The sequence below is a fragment of the Triticum dicoccoides genome, chromosome 3B (assembly GCF_002162155.2).
Source record: "Triticum dicoccoides isolate Atlit2015 ecotype Zavitan chromosome 3B, WEW_v2.0, whole genome shotgun sequence".
Lineage (NCBI taxonomy): Eukaryota > Viridiplantae > Streptophyta > Magnoliopsida > Poales > Poaceae > Triticum > Triticum dicoccoides.
Window position 1 is genome coordinate 483488776 of NC_041385.1, and position 17041 is coordinate 483505816.

Here is a 17041-nt window from a genome sequence, read left to right on the forward strand (position 1 = left end):
GGGAGAACTACTGCGATTGTGTTTCTGGTTCGTCCAGTCAAGCACCTCAGTAGAGAAAGCCGAAAACTGACTGTCATGATGCGGCGAGAGCTGGTCAGCCACTCGGCGACTTATTAAATCTTTAACGATTTTTCCATATTAAACGAAGGACTATTTTTCCGGTCATGTACGTAACGCATCTACATTCAGATAGCCGCATATGTACCAGGGGCTATTTTATAGCCCCATCGTAAAACTCCTATGGCTAAGTGAGAGTGGTAAAGCCATATAGTCTGATTGCCTGGCTTGCCGCACTGACACCTCCATTACAGACCAAGACGTTGGGACAAGAGTGCTCATGTGACATTCCGAACACCCCCGTAGCATCTACGTGGGGGCTGAAGTCGATGACCAGAAAACTCTCGGCAATACAAAAACAGCCGCACAGGAGGAAAGAACTTTCAGACAATGGCACAAATATATCACAAAGCCTTAATATATATAATAAACACGTCCGGGTCGTTCAGATACATTCATTCGAATATAATGTCCTTTGAGCATTGACCCTCTATCAAGTGAGCACCCTCTAGGACGTCGTCTAAATAGCGCTCCGACGTGCGGTGGTCCTTGCCTTCGGGAGGACCCTCAACCGCGATAACGGTGGCCTTCATCTTCGCCCAGTGCATCTTGACGTGGGCGAAGGCCATCCGTGCACATTCTATGCACACTAACCGCTTGATTGCATCAAATCGGGGCACGACATCGATGAGTCGCCGCACTAGGCCAAAATAGCTTCTCAGAGCGGGTTCGGCTGGCCACAGCCGGACTAGGACCTCCTTCATGGCCGCTCCAGACATCTTATGCAGCTCGACCCACTGCGCCATTTGGTCGTTCAGCAGTGTTGAGCGCTCCTGCTTCACGAATTGCGATCAGAACAGCTTCTCCGTCGCATGCCCCTCCTGGGCTCGGTAGAATTGCGTAGCGTCGGCGACGCTCTTTGGAAGATCTGCAAAGGCGTCTGGAGAACTCCATAGTAGATTAAGCAAGGCATACCTCTGATCACCAAACTTAGACTGTAAAAGAAAGGGATCACCAGCCGCTATTTGTCCGGCCTGTCGAATCTCCTTGCGAGCCCCTCGGGATTTGGACCTCGCCTCTTGGGCTTCCTGAAGGGCCTTGGCGAGTTTGACCGCCTTAGATTTATTATCCTCCTCGAGGAGCTCGCACTTGCGAGTGGCGTCCTTGAGCTCTTGCTCAACTTTGGATACCCGCTCCTCGAACTGGCACTGGGTGGCCTGTTCGGCCTTCAAATCAGCAGTAGTTTTCTCAGCGGCCGCATCGCTCACCCTTGCTTGCTCCTTCGCACGGGCAAGGTCACTTCTGAGGGTCTCGACCTTAGCAGCGCCATCTACAATTATGCATATAGTAGCGCATAAGCTTCAACTTAGCATTTGCAAACTAATTCAATTATATATGGAGTACTTGAAACATACCCTGCACCTCGTCGAGCCGCTTATTAATATGGATATTGTCCTCGTCGACCAGCTGTAGTTTCTGCTTCAGTTCGGAAACTTCGGCGGCCTGAGCGGTCGCTGCTAACAGTGAAGCCTGTTTTTTATCAAAAAGATAAGTATGTTATTTTCTGAGGATATCTATAGATCCTCTGTTCGCCCTCCTTCATGGGCCAAACAAAGTCTCAGGGGCTACTATCTAAATACAGGCAGATTTTTCATATGGAAAGCGGCTAAAGACATTACATCACATATCTCAACGCCTGTTAGTAGGCTCATGAAGGCTTCATTAAACCCGTTCTTAGCGGACTGGACCTTCTCAAGACGGACACACTTTGCGGAGCATCCATCAGCATGCTCGGCGCCTCTGCATTAGTAGAGGTCACCGCCGGAATAGCCATCTCCCCCTCCCGTGGATGGGGCTGCTGATTCAATTCTAGAACCGTTTGTGTCTCCGGAACAGTATCCGGCCGGGGGTCAGATGATCCAGGACCCCCGTCACCGGTCTCCATGAGGGTTGCACCCCTCTTGTTCTCGGCAGCCAAGGCGTTATCCTCTGGCGCCGTCTTGGTCCCCTCCTGCACTACTCCGGAGCCTAGAGAAATCCTTTGGGACGACACCTCGGTGTCGTTTGTCCTAGGAGGCGGGGAAGCTTGTGGAGGCGTCTCGCTCTCCATCTTCTCTGGCAAAAGATCCCCTGATGACGATGATTCTTGAGGGATGTCATGGGCCGGACTGAAACACAAAATTTGATATTATTCTTGTAATTTGTAAAAAGATTGGATATACGTAAGGCATCCTAAGGTATTTATGATTCGGCAAGGGGCTTGGCTCGAGAGCGGTGCTTGGGGACAGCTTCGGTGCCTGAATCCAAATCATCTGAGAGGGATATATTTCCCCTCTTGGACGCCCCCTCCTCCGGATCTACGGAGGCTGGCCTCTTTTTCCCTTTGAGAGGAGGGTTCTCTTCTTCCTCCTCCTCCTCCTCGTCCTTGTCTTCATCTTTCTCGTGAGAGGAAGGGGCCTCGGTTCCTTCGGACATAACGCTCGAAGTATCTTCGTGATGGAGGCCACCTTCGGCCTCCTTACTCTTCTTGTTGTTGTCCTTCTTCACTGGCGCCTGGTAGGGCCGGGACCAGAATCCTCATCAATAGAGGCTCGGCTGGGTTTTCGGGGAGAGGGGCCGGACATTTAATCCGCTCCGCCTTCTTTATCCAGTCGTATGCAGGAGATGGAATTTTTAGTACCCCTCCCTAAGATTGACGAGCTAAGTAATGTTCGGAAATGGGTATTTTACATCTGTGTCCCTAACTCGAACCACCTAATCAGATATACCCCTAATTCTAAAGCCTGCTCAAAAATGCCCCTCCGCCGTTATGTGCACTTATAGAAATGCCCTTCCGCTCCATTACCATCCGGTCAAAGGTCTTTGACCGTCAACGGGACATTTTTTGGGCATTTCTACCCCTCCCTCCATGTGACACTTACGTGTGGGACCCACTCAAACAAAAATAAAAAGAAAAGGCTCTATCTCTCCTCTCTCTACCTGTCTCACCTACATGTAGGACCCACCCTAAAAAATTATTTCCTGTCTCTCCCTCAACTCCGGCGGGGGCGCACACAACTAGCAGTAGCCTCGTCGGGTGAGGTGTTGCACGGCTCCGGTCCCTTATGACCTCCTCGATCCGGTCCACGCCATACCCCCCCCCTGTGCACCCTCTTTTCTCTCTGCCACGCGAGAAAGACGTGGTCCACGGGAATCATGGCCGTCCGCCCAGGTATTGTTCGTCATGCAGGCGGCCAACGGGAACCCCACGACCCATAGCCTTGTCCAAGGGATCCGCCTGTTTGTCCTTGACTTCCACACCAAATTAATTGAAGTATAACGCCTCAAATCAGTGTGGTTGATGTCGTCTTCTCCCCCTCCGGTGATGCTTTGCCGCGCCTTGATCTCCTCTGCTACGCCGTCCCTATGCTCTATCTTGGTTGCCTCGTCGACATCTGGTGCTTCTAGACCCTATGGACCCCTCGCTGTGGAGCCCTTCATTCCCGAGCCACCATGTCAGCATCAACTCGCTCCGCCGTCCGCCGTGGACGACGAGGTCATCGCTCTGGTGAATCCCAAGCCTCCTAGATCATGCCTTCATCAAATAAGTGATCCACTTATGTGTTTGCTCACGTTCTTTAGTCCCCTCCCCCTCTGTAGCTTGCTCGTGCCTAGCGCCTTCCGCCGTTGCCACGGGACCTCGTCGCCGGCGAGCTTCCCGGCTGCTCTACAAACTCCCAGTGCCCTTGCGGACCACCCCGTGACCCCGCCTTGCTCCAGGACCGTTCACAGCTCGCCCTAGCGTGCTCCCGCGCAGTCCCGAGCCAACCCCGGAGCGCCCGTGCTCGTTTCAAGCTCCGTCATGTAGATGGGAGGTGGGCCCGCCCCTAAAATAAATAAGTGAGTACCATATCAGAAAACAATGAAACAATGACATGTGGGCCCCATGTGAAATTGATATTTTTTATTTTTGGTCCCACGTGTAAGTGAGACGACAGAGAGAGCTTTTTATTTTTATTTTTCTTTGAGTGGGTCCCACGCGTAAGTGACACATGGAGGGAGGGGTAGAAATGTCTAGAAAACATCCCGTTGATGGTCAAATGCCTTTGACCGGACGGTAACGAAGCGGAAGGGCATTTCTATAAGTGCACATAACGGCGGAGGGGCATTTTTGAGCAGGCTTTTGAATTATAGGTATATCTGATTAGGTGGTTCGAGTTAGGGACAGAAATGCAAATGGCCCTTTGGAAATATGATACTTACAGGGGATGCCGGATTGTTGCAGTCGAGGCCGGTGTCGTCAGACGTCCTTGGCCACGTCTTCTGCTTCTTGAAGAGCAGCTTCCAGATCCTTTATGCGTCGTGTCAAAGAATCGCTACAGGGTCCGTGTCCCTTCCAGATTAAACTCCCACATTTTGAGAGGCTGTGGTTGGCAGGGAAGAGCTCGACGGCTAAGAATCACCTGGATCACATCAGCAAGGGTGATGTCCTTTGCTATCATACTCTTGATGCACTTTTGCAGCGTTGATACTTCATCAGGTGATCCCCAGTCTAGACCCTTGTTGGTCCAGGACGCGAGCCGCAGCGGAGGTCTAGATCTAAAAGCAGGAGCAACGTCCCACTTGGTTCCACGGGGTTTAATAATGTAGAACCACTCATGCTGCCATACCTTGACAGTATCCACAAATCTCCCTTTGGGCCAGGTGACATGGTTGAGCTTGCTCACAATGGCACCGCCACGCTTGGCGTGTTGGCCCTCGACCACCTTCGGCTTCATGTTAAAGACCTTGAGCCACAAGCCGAAGTGTGGGGGGACGCGAACGAATGCCTCACACACGACGATGAACGCCGAGATGTGGAGGAAGGACTCGGGGTCAGATCATGGAAATCCAGCCCGTAGTAGAACATGAGACCTCGGACGAAGGGATGAAGGGAGAACCCAAGTCCTCGGAGGAAGTGGGGGGTAAATACCACCCTCTCACTGGGCTTCAGGGTGGGGATGACCTACCCTGGGGTTGGAAGCCTATGTTTAACATCCGCCGTCTAGTACCTCGCCTCGCGTAGATCTTTGATGTCCTTCTCCGTTACGGAGGAGGCTATCCACTTGCCCTGGAAACCGGACCCGGCCATTGCTGGAGAAGTTGGGGCAAAGGGAAAGTTTAGAACTTGGGCACTGGAGCTCAGGGACGGAAGGGCAGAGGAAGAAGAAGGCTGAGGTGAACGGATGGGTCTTTGTCCTCTTATAGAGGCAGTGAATATCAAGCGCCCCCTCATAAGCCTTAAACCTCGCCTATTCCCAAGGAGACGTGCGAACGACATGGTTGGATTACCCAAACCCGCATTGACGAGAATCCCGTGATAAGGGGACACGATCTCTGCTTTGACAAGACGTGTCAATGGTCGTGCCTTGAAATGCGGAACGGGGGCTGTAAAACGGTTCAGAATAATAACAAGGCTAGAACATAACGTCTCACCGAAAGGGTTGCCCATGGACGTGACTTATTTTGTTTTAAGTATTGTTGCTTTTATAGCTTAGGGTTGTAAGCAGGGTCGGATACAACTCTTATGTGCGGAAGACTGGTTTGGAGTATTCGGAGAAGGAACCCACCATGCAATGCCGAAGACAATCTGTGCGCCGGATACATCGTCATTGAAGCCCGGTTCAGGGGCTACTGAGGGAGTCCTGGACTAGGGGGTCCTCGGGCGTCCGGGCTATGCGATATGGGCCGGACTGGTGGGTCGCGAATATACAAGACATAAGGCCCTCCCTCATGTCCGGATGGGACTCTCCTTTGCGTGGTTGGCAAGCTTGGCATTCGGATTTTGCATCTTCCTTTCTCTGTAAACTGACTCTGTACAATCCTAGGTCCCTCCGATGTCTATATAAACCGGAGGGTTTAGTCCATAGAGGCAATCACAATCATACAGGCTAGACATCTAGGGTTTAGCCATTACGATCTCGAGGTAGATCAACTCTTGTAACCCCTATACTCATCAAAGTCAATCAAGCAAGAAGTAGGGTATTACCTCCATTAAGAGGACCCGAACCTGGATAAAACGTCATGTCCCTTGCCTCATGTTACATTCGATCCTTAGATGCATAGTTCAGGACCCCCTACCCGAGATCTGCCGGTTTTGACACCGACAATCATCACGGGCACTTGGAAGAAAAGGATGCGGTGTGCTCTCCCGAGGGCACCTACTAGGCGGCAGCAGTTGAGAACCCTGGCGACGAGGGTGCCATCCACCCTCCTGAGGCTGTTCCCAAGAAGAAGAAGAAGCAGTAGCTCCACCAGGGATCTCGGGAGGATGGGGCGTCCGGCGACGCCGCCTCAATCCCAGCGTCTGTGGACAGGGCACCTTCCCCTCTTGCATAGGAAGGCGCGCCCGGTGCCCCTCTTAGGCTGGACTCGGGGGCTCTCCTTTGGAGGGCCTCTAACCTGGCCAAGCTCACAAGGGAGGCGCTCGGGCACCATGTGGAGGCATGCTTCAGCGCACGCTTCCGCAGAGAGAATGTTGGGCGCGGGGTGCCTGGCGCTCAGGAGTTCGTCAACAAGGCAGTCAAGGAGATTTAGGAGGCAAGGATCATGCAGGGCGATCGCCGCCCACCGCCACAAGCTGCTCCTCACCCACGCGAGGACGAGGAGCTGCGCATCTGCATCGACATCCCAGGGCTCAACAGGGTCACATTTCAGGAGCTCTTCTGGCCCTCCCGCGTTGGCCGATGCGAGGGCCCCTGAGGGAGTCCTAGACTAGGGGGTGTCCGGATAGCCGAAGTATCATCATCGGCCAGACTCCAAGACTACGAAGATACAAGATTGAAGACTTCGTCCCGTGTCCGGATGGGACTTTCCTTGGCGTAGAAGGCAAGCTTGGCGATACGGATATGTAGATCTCCTACCATTGTAACCGACTCTGTGTAACCCTAGCCCTCTCCGGTGTCTATATAAACCGGATGGCTTTAGTCCGTAGGACGAACAACAATCATACCATAGGCTAGCTTCTAGGGTTTAGCCTCCTTGATCTCGTGGTAGATCTACTCTTGTAACACACATCATCAATATTAATCAAACAGGACGTAGGGTTTTACCTCCATCAAGAGGGCCCGAACCTGGGTAAAACATCGTGTCCCTTGTCTCCTGTTACCATCCGCCTAGACACACAGTTCGGGACCCCCTACCCGAGATCCGCCGGTTTTGACACCGACATTGGTGCTTTCATTGAGAGTTCCTCTGTGCCGTCGCAATCAGGAAGGATGCCTTTTCCCGTCTTTAAAGACGGCGCCGTCGTCAAGGGAGCTTTGGCCGCCGGCCAAACTATCCGACTAGGTGGTTTTCTTATGACCGCATGTTCGGCCACCACTCCGACGATGACCTCTCAGGTCATCAAAAGCGATCTTCACGTCAGCTCGGAATTCGCCGAGCAGCTAGATCCGATTGAGCTCTCCTCCGTAAACGAGCTCTTGGATCGCATCGCCGCCCTGGGAGTCGCTACAGACTACGATCAGATTGGTCTTAAAACCGATCTGAGAGAAATTAACTCTCCCCAGGCTACCCACCACGTTATTGTGGTAGAGGAACAATGCGGCGACTCTTCTTCTATGTTAAAAACCAGCTATGTACGGATTCCCGATCCCTCCATGCCGGATTCCCGCGGAGGGACGGACGTCAATCAAATACTGAACCTTAAGTCAGGCATCGGACCAGATTTGTTGGAAGGCATCCAACAAACCAAGCTTCCAAATCCGGAAACTTCTTGGCCTTTGAGCCTCAGGTCGGGCGGGGTTCCGAACTTAATTCCACCCGCCCACCGAAGCATAAGCGATCTATCTCAAATACGGCAAGAGCCCGCTGAAACAGTACATCATTACTAGGCCAGATTCCTCCTGGTCATGAACAGGATAAAGGACTGCCATGAAGAAAGCGCGATTTCAATTTTTTGCAACAATTGCACGGACAAGGGAATCATAAACACCATAAGTCGTCGCGAAGTTACACGCTTCGCCGACCTAGCAACCATTGTACAAAAAAATTGTGCGATGGAGAGCGCCTGGAAAACCGAAACCAAGTTTTGGGACAATCCGGCCCTGAATACAACCCCAGTCCGGAATAAAAGGGTGCGTCATACTCAAGCACCTGGATTAAAAACCAAAAAGCAAAAAAAAACCCTAAAGGGCACAGAACCGTACTGGAGGGATGGCTCAACGGACCCTGATGAATCCACAGTACGGAGGGCGCCACTCCAACACATAGCCTTCGAGCATGTTGGATACTACGGCAGGTGGCCAAAAGTGGCGAAGGCTTTCTAGCCCCGGACAACCAGCCCAACAGTACCAGTACGGTATTAACAGTCTTCGAGACTTTTGCATCAAATAACATGCGGAAACGAACAATCCGCAGCCTCGCCGAAGTCTACCAAGTAGCAACAACAAATCCATGGAGTGACACAGCTATCACCTTCAATGCCAGCGATGAACCTAAATTCCGAACAGCTCGAGCACCAGCCGCATTGGTCCTTAGTCCGATAGTGGACGGCTTTCGTCTTACCAAGGTACTCATGGATGGCGGCAGCGGATTAAACCTCATCTATGAGGAAACTCTTCAAAAAATGGAAATTGACTGGAGCCGCATTGAGCGAAGCAGCACAACCTTCAGGGGAATAATCCCTAGTCGAGAAGTACGCTGCACAGGAAAAATCACACTAGACGTAGTGTTCGGCTTGCCGGACAACTACAGGTCCGAAGAGGTCACGTTCCAAGTGGCCCCATTCGGCAGCGGATATCACGCCTTGTTAGGGCGAGAGGCATTCACAATCTTCCAAGCTATACCCCATTACGGGTACATGAAGCTCAAAATGCCTGGGCCCAATGGAATAATCACTCTCGTCAGTGATCCAGATATAGCACTCCGCGCTGAAAATAAGACAGCCGCACTGGCCCTAGAGGCATTATCTGAAGCCCTAGCGGCAGAGGAACTCACTATGCTGCGCTTCACGATGGATAGGGATGATGTGATACTCGATAAGAGGTCTAAGTCCACCTCTTTTAAACCAGCAGACGAAATAGTCAAATTCCAGGTCCATCCAACGGACCCCACAAAGACGGCTTCCATTGGGGCATAATTAAATCCTGATGTAGAAGCCGCACTACGAGAATTCCTTCAGGAAAATTGGGACATTTTCGCCTGGCACCCTTCAGACATGCCAGGAATCCCACGCAGGCTGGCAGAGCACAGCCTAAATATCCTAAAAGGATTCAAGCCAGTCAAACAGGCTCTTCGGCGATTTTCCGAACCCAAAAGACAAGCAATGGGAGAGGAGCTAGTCAAACTCTTAGAAGTCGGATTCATCAGAGATATCAAACATCCGGACTGGCTAGCCAACCTGGTAATGGTACAAAAAAAGGACAAATCCTGGCGCCTTTGTGTCGATTTCAAAGACCTTAACAAGGCCTGTCCAAAGGACCCTTTCCCTCTCCCTCGCATCGACCAAATCATCGATGCTACCGCAGGGCACGATTCATTGTGCTTCCTCGACGCATACTCCGGATACCATCAAATCAAGATGGCGGAAAAAGACCAGGCCGCAACAGCATTTATTACTCCATACGGACCATTCTGCTTCAACACAATGCCCTTCAGACTCAAAAACGCCGGCGCAACATATCAGCGCATGATTTAGACATGTCTGGCCACCCAGATAGGCAAAACAGTAGAGGCATACGTAGACGATGTGGTCGTCAAGACCAAACACGTCGAAACTCTAGTAGACGACTTGAGGGTGACATTCGACAACCTCCGAGCATATGACATTAAGCTCAACCCGGAAAAATGCGTTTTCGGCGTACCAGCCGGAAAGCTCTTGGGCTTCATTGTATCCGGTAGAGGAATTGAAGCAAACCCAACCAAGATCCGAGCTCTGTCACAATTGGATATCCCAAAAGACCTCAAGCAAATACAAAAACTAACTGGATGCGTGGTGGCTCTAAGCCGCTTCATCTCCCGTTTGGGAGAAAAGGCACTGCCCCTCTATCGCCTCCTCCGGCGCACCGAACATTTCGAATGGACGGATGCTGCCACGGCCGGACTCGAAGAAATAAAGGCTGTATTGGCAAGAAATCCGGTCCTGGCCGCGCCCAACCTGGGCGAACCGATGTTGTTATATATCGCAGCAACACATCAAGTTGTTAGCGCGGTACTCATCGTCGAACGAGAAACAAAAGGGCACAAATTCCCTCTTCAAAAACTAGTGTACTACGTATCCACCGTCTTAACTCCATGCAAGTCCCGGTACCCACACAATCAAAAGATAGCGTATGCAATGTTCATGGCATCCCAGAAGCTGCGACACTACTTTCAAGAGTGTTCCATAACGGTGGCCTCTGAAGTACCTCTCAACGACATTATAAACAATCGCGATGCGACGGGCCGGATTGCAAAATGGGCCATTGAGCTCTTACCATTTGATATAACCTACAAACCACGACGAGCTATCAAGTCGGAAGTTCTAGCTGACTTCATCGCCGAATGGACCGAAGACGAACTCCCTAAAGAGTACGGCACATACTCTAATTGGATCATGCATTTCGACGGCTCCAATGGCTGGCTTGGGAGCTGGCGTTGTCTTGACGTCCCCAACCGGAGACACGGTCCAATACGTGCTTCAAATAATGTACACGGACTCCAACAATGCAGCCGAATACGAGGCCCTTCTACATGGCCTCCGGATGGCAATCTCCATGGGTATTCAACGCCTAGAGGTGCACGAGGATTCAAACCTCGCAATATCCCAAGTAAATGGAGACTTTGACGCCGGACCCGAAAATGGCAGCCTACCGTAACGCTGTCCTAAAAATGTCAGCCCGGTTCGAAGGACTCGAATTCCACCATGTAGCCCGGGATAATAACCAGGCAGCAGACGTGTTGGCATGCATCGGCGCAAAACGCGACGCCGTCCCTCCAAACATCTTCCTAGAGCGGCTCTTTAATCCATTCGTATTATGGGAAGAGGAGTCCGGAAATAACAATCCGGAACCAACTGCATCACCTAACGCAGAACATTCTGACACAATCGGTGGCTCAGCCAATGAAATAACAGATTCAGCCCACGAAATACTGGCTGTAATTGCCCCGTGGATGGAACCATTCCTAGCCTACCTAATCCGGCAGGAACTTCCCGAAGACCAAAATGAGGCCCGCTGCATAGTTCGGCGATCTAAAGCCTACAAGGTCCATGAGGGAGAAATTTATAAGAAAAGCACAACCGGAGTCCTTCAAAGGTGTATCTCCGAAGAAGAAGGGCGAAATCTCCTGGCTGAAATTCATGTCGGACTCGGCGGGCACCACGCCGGCGTCCGGGCCCTTGTAGGCAAGGCCTTCCGTACAGGATTTTATTGGCCGACTGCCCGGGCAGATGCTCAGGACTTAGTCCAACGATGCGTCGGTTGCCAGCTCTTTGCTAATCAGAGCCACATGCCACCCACCGCCCTCAAAACTATACCCATTACTTGGCCGTTCGCGGTCTGGGGGCTTGACATGGTTGGACCCCTTAAAGGGGGAACCCACAAGCACAAATACTTATTGGTCATGGTGGACAAATTCACCAAATGGATAGAGGCCAAGCCGGTTAAAACGGTAGAATCCGGACCTATGATAGACTTCATATCCGGGGTAGTACACCGTTTTGGCGTCCCCCACAGCATCATCACTGATAACGGCACGAATTTCACAGCCGACGAGGTTAAACTCTGGTGCAAAAACATGGGCATCAAGCTCGACTACGCTTCAGTCTACCACCCTCAAACTAATGGTCAAGTGGAATGGGCAAATGGTCTCATCATGAGCGGCATTAAACCCAGATTAGTGCGGTCCCTCATGGAATCTAACACGCACTGGGTAGAGGAGCTCGACTCCGTACTCTGGGGGCTGCGGACCATGCCAAACCGCACAACCGGATTCACACCATTTGTTATGGTATACGGCGCTGAGGCAGTTTTGCCCTGCGATATAATTCATGACTCACCTCGCGTGCGCATGTACGAGGAAAGAGAAGACGAGTTGGATCGGCAGGACAGTTTGGACGCTTTAGAGGAGGAGCGCGACGTGGCAAAATCCCGTTCCGCATTCTATCAACAGCAGGCTCGAAGATATCAAAGCAGAGAAGTACGGGCCAAAACTTACAATGTTGGCGAGCTAGTTCTACGCCTGTCGGACAAGAAAAAGGACAAACTTAAGCCCAAATGGGAAGGTCCCTTCATCATCGACCAAGTCCTTACCGCCGGCGCATACCGTCTACGCAACGCATCTGACAACCGACTCGAGCCAAACCCATGGAACGCAGCCCGTCTCCGAAGATTTTATGCTTAGCGCCGGACTCAGGGTTCGTCTCCTTCCTTCGTCCACCTTTCATGTTTTTTCGCTGTCTTTGTTTTCCCTCCCTTTTCCTCCTTCTTTCATTACAAACCTCTTGAGGGCTAATCTGCGCTTTGTTCGCACTCGCTCGATGTGCTACTCGCACTCGTTATACCTGGGGGCTTCTTTAACAGAAGCTTATTTATATGGGCTTCATGCCCACCACATGTGTCACACTTCCGCATGTACCTTTTGATCACCATTATATGCATCGATATGACTTAAGTTTTGGCCAAGCCGGGTTGCCTGGCTCCTGTGCTTACCCCTACGTTCCCGATTGTTCGGCTAGGAGGTAAAGGGAGCACCTCTGCGATTGTTACTGCCGGGTCAGCCGGATGTGTACATCAGACTGGGTGAAGCCGAAGGCCAGCGTTCTTAAGGGAATATTCGGTCGGTGAACTAAAAGATGATTTATTACTTACTTATTTATCTGCCCCCAGATGCTTTTTCTGCTATTTTCGCAGTCCGGACATGCACTTTAGGGCATGCCTCCCAGGGAAAGGAACCCTTAACGGAACTATTCTCCCTGGAAGATGTTTCTTACTAACCATGTAATATAACATAGCTAGTTGGGCACTTGTCTGATAAAGCAATTATGACCCCTACGCCTTGTCTCCATGCATGCCCCAGTTCTTTTATAACCGTCAGGGTATTCGGACACACTCCGGACTGTTGGGTCCCGAGGTTGAAGCGAAAAGGTCCGCAAAGGCAAACAATCTACAATCCGGCTAGAAGGCATTTTACATGTCATTTTAAAATTACATCGTCAAACTGACTGATTGTACTCCTCTTCAATCCCATCTAACAGGCTGTCTAATTTACAGTCCTGTTGGGAATATTTCGCGGCCAGCTCTACTTGACCGTACATCAAGCTCACAGGGATCTCCTTCCCATCAGGCCCCACAGGTCCGACCTCGGCCATGTGGTTTGGGTCAGCCTTCGGGTATCGCGTCTTCACCATGGCCCAGGCCTCCCTGGCGCCTTGACGGCAGGCCGATATCTTCCATAGACGGAGACGTCACCGTACTCCCTGAAGCTTCTCAGCAAGCCCTCCAAGGCCCTCAGGTAGGGAGACGGAAGGCCATAAGGCCTGAACGACGCCACTCATCGCCTGCCGAACACGTTCAAGCAGTTGCACCAGCTCGGGAAGTTGGTCACCCGTTGAACCGGGCATTTCCTCCATAGGGCGACCTGTGAGCACACCTACAGACATATTTCTGTCAACCGACTTCCTCACCGAACTCTTCTTTTCAAAAGAGTTTGTTCAAGCACTTACTATAGATGCCGCGACGAAGCCGCCGATTCTCCTTCAAGGAGCCAGACAGCTGGGCCCGAACACCTTTTAGCTCTTCTCCAAGCTGGGTGTGGGCATCTTGGAGTTTGTTCCTCTCCTGCTGCACCTTCATAAGCACCCTCTCGTCGGCCTTGAACTGGCGCAGTAGCTGTTGCTTGTCCGGATCAAGTCCGGCAACATCTGCAATATTATTGTCAGATTTATACGCACGCCGCACGCCATAAAACATTTTTGAAATATGTGTTACCGGAGGGGGTCTCTGTGTCTCCTCCTGCGGCGGTCAGTGCGGCCTTAAGTTGGGCCTTGCACTCTTGAAGCTCCTGGGACAAGTGGGTATTCTTCTTTGTAAGATCCTGCATAATAAATGATCCTTAAATCAGTTATTTTAACTATTTTAAGTCTCGGGGGCTACTGGCATATATAACTATTAAAATTACTTACCCGTATGTCCTTCACATACTGCTCCGTGGCTCTGGTTAAACCATCTTGAGTGGCACGGAGGTGCGTGTCTCCCGCATCAAAGGCATTCAACGCCTCCGGGGAGAAACACGCGTCACGAAGAACTGTCCGGCGACGCCTGTGATTCATGGCGCTCTCCACCTCAGAACGGGTGGCGGACAGCCTGTCCGCATCCTCCGTTGGAGGAGCATCCGGCTCATGCCTTGTGTTCGCCTCCCCTTCCGGACCACGCGTTGGAGCATGGCTGGCGGAGGCTTGATTGGCAACCTCTCCGGACATTGTTCGGCGAGCGCTCTTTCTCCTGGAAAAGTTATGAGCATTATATACCTCCTAGGGATCCTTCCCTTAAAAATAGTGGTGCGCCGTACCGTTGCGGCGACGTTTTGATTCGCGTCGCACTCCTTTTCCGCCTACTAGGCCGAACTGACCCTTGCTTGTCAGCCGCCGCGGGTTCGGCTTCTCGCCTTGAAGGCACCTCCTGCAAGACACCGTTGGTATACGGTGATCTGAAATATGCAAGGACGAAGTAATGGTGTCAGAACTCCGGTCATAATTACCTGAGAAGCCGGAGATAAACCGGGGTAGTCAGCCGTAATGGCGACTAAAGCATTGTCCATGCTGAGTTGGTGGAACACCCCGTCAATTAGCTCCACCTTTATGTCCGGATCCTCTTCGGAGGCCGGATCAAGGGATCTTCTCGGATCCTCGGGTTGTGGAGCCGGACTGTGTATGCCCTCCACATCCCGACGCAGTTCCTGCGTCAAGATCATAAAGTAAGGCATTTAACTTCGAAAGCACGGGTCGGATGAATAAACGTTCGCTTACCCAGCTCCGAGGGTTATTCATGGAGAACCCATTCAATGGGCTCGTCTGGAGGAAGTCCTCCTTCTCCCCCTTGTACAAGCCGGACAGGATCTTCACCAGATCCGCGGCCGATCCCGGCCCCTTGCGGCCATGACGGGTGGCGTTGTTCTCCCCGTTGAAATCCCACATGGGGTGGCCCCTATATTGGAGCGGCTGCACCCCTCGCATAATGCACGTGGCCATGATTCCAATCATGGTCAGTCCGGAGTGGGCCGGTAACCTAATCCGGCCCATCAGATAATGGACGCTCCCATCATCCTCCCGTTGAGGGCTCCGCAGGCGCCAACTCAGGCGTTTCTTCAAGGGAGCATTGCTGAACTCCGGGAGGCCGATCCGAACTGGATCCGGCAGAGGGGCGTCCTCCATGTAGAACCATTCCGAAGGCCAGTCTTCGGACGCCTTCTTCGGGGTGCCGGATAGATATCCGGTCCCGGCGATGCGCCATATTTCGGCTCCGCCCACTTGATATATCGACCCCTCGTGAGAACGGGGTACGAGGCAAAACAATCTCTTCCACAGCGCAAAATGGGGCTCGATGCCCAAGAACAGCTCGCAAAGAGCTAAAAAGCCCGCGATATGCAAAATGGAGGCAGGTGTAAGGTGGTGAAGCTGGAGTCCGTAGAACTCCAGGAGCCCCCGGAGAAACGGATGTATGGGAAATCCGAGTCCCCTTATTAGATAAGGGACAAAGCATACCCGCTCTCCTTTGGAGGGGTTGGGAACGCTCTCCGCCTGCTTTCCACCCCTGAAGGTGGCCAGTCCGGCTCGAACCGGAACCATGAAGGCTGGGGGAAGATATCCCTCGGTTTGGAGCGCCACTAGCTCGCTGTGTGGAACTGAGCATCTCCCCCAATCTCCTGGCTTAGGGCTGGGAGCGCGAGAGGAGGAGCCGCGTCGACTATCCATGATAGAATGGATTTTTGTCAGAGGCGCTTTGATGAGTACTTGCGGAAGGAGGATGGTGTGAGTTGGGTCTAGATCCTCGCCTCTCTTATAGGCGGCTCGTTCGCACAGCTAGGGGGGGGGGGAAATGTAAAAATACCCTAGCTTTTCGCATTCATACGACATGTGGAAGAAGGCCATTATTGGGCGTAGAAGCCAAGGAGCGCAACATTTATAAGGAAGCCGGACACTATTCGACAGGAACATGAAGTTTGAAGGAGAACCCGCCTTGCAACACCGAAGACAATATACGCGCCGGACTCGTCGTCATTGAAGCCTGGTTCGGGGGCTACTGAGGGAGTCCTGGACTAGGGGGTGTCCGGATAGCCGAACTATCATCATCGGCCGGACTCCAAGACTATGAAGATACAAGATTGAAGACTTCGTCACGTGTCCGGATGGGACTTTCCTTGGCGTGGAAGGTAAGCTTGGCGATACGGATATGTAGATCTCCTACCATTGTAACCGACTCTGTGTAACCCTAGCCCTCTCCGTTGTCTATATAAACCGGATGGCTTTAGTCCGTAGGACGAACAACAATCATACCATAGGCTAGCTTCTAGGGTTTAGCCTCCTTGATCTCGTGGTAGATCTACTCTTGTAACACACATCATCAATATTAATCAAACAGGACGTAGGGTTTTACCTCCATCAAGAGGGCCCGAACCTGGGTAAAACATCGTGTCCCTTGTCTCCTATTACCATCCGCCTAGACGCACAGTTCGGGACCCCCTACCCGAGATCCGCCGGTTTTGATACCGACAGCCCCCTTCACAGCTATGTTAGCATGCCTTTTGGTCTGCTGAACGCAGCTGCTGCATTCTAGCGCCACATGCAGAGCGCCCTAACAGCTCAGGAGGCCCGGCACCAGGTGATCCAGGCGGAGATGGCGATGGATCCTCCAGAGCCCCCCGGACCTCCAGAGCCCCCCGGGTTCAGGGTCAGGACGGCTCATGAGGAGCGACTTCTGCAGCGCACATCTTCTACTACTCAACACCTCTTCAGCAACGGTGCCAGGTGACATCTTTTAGTTCGTTC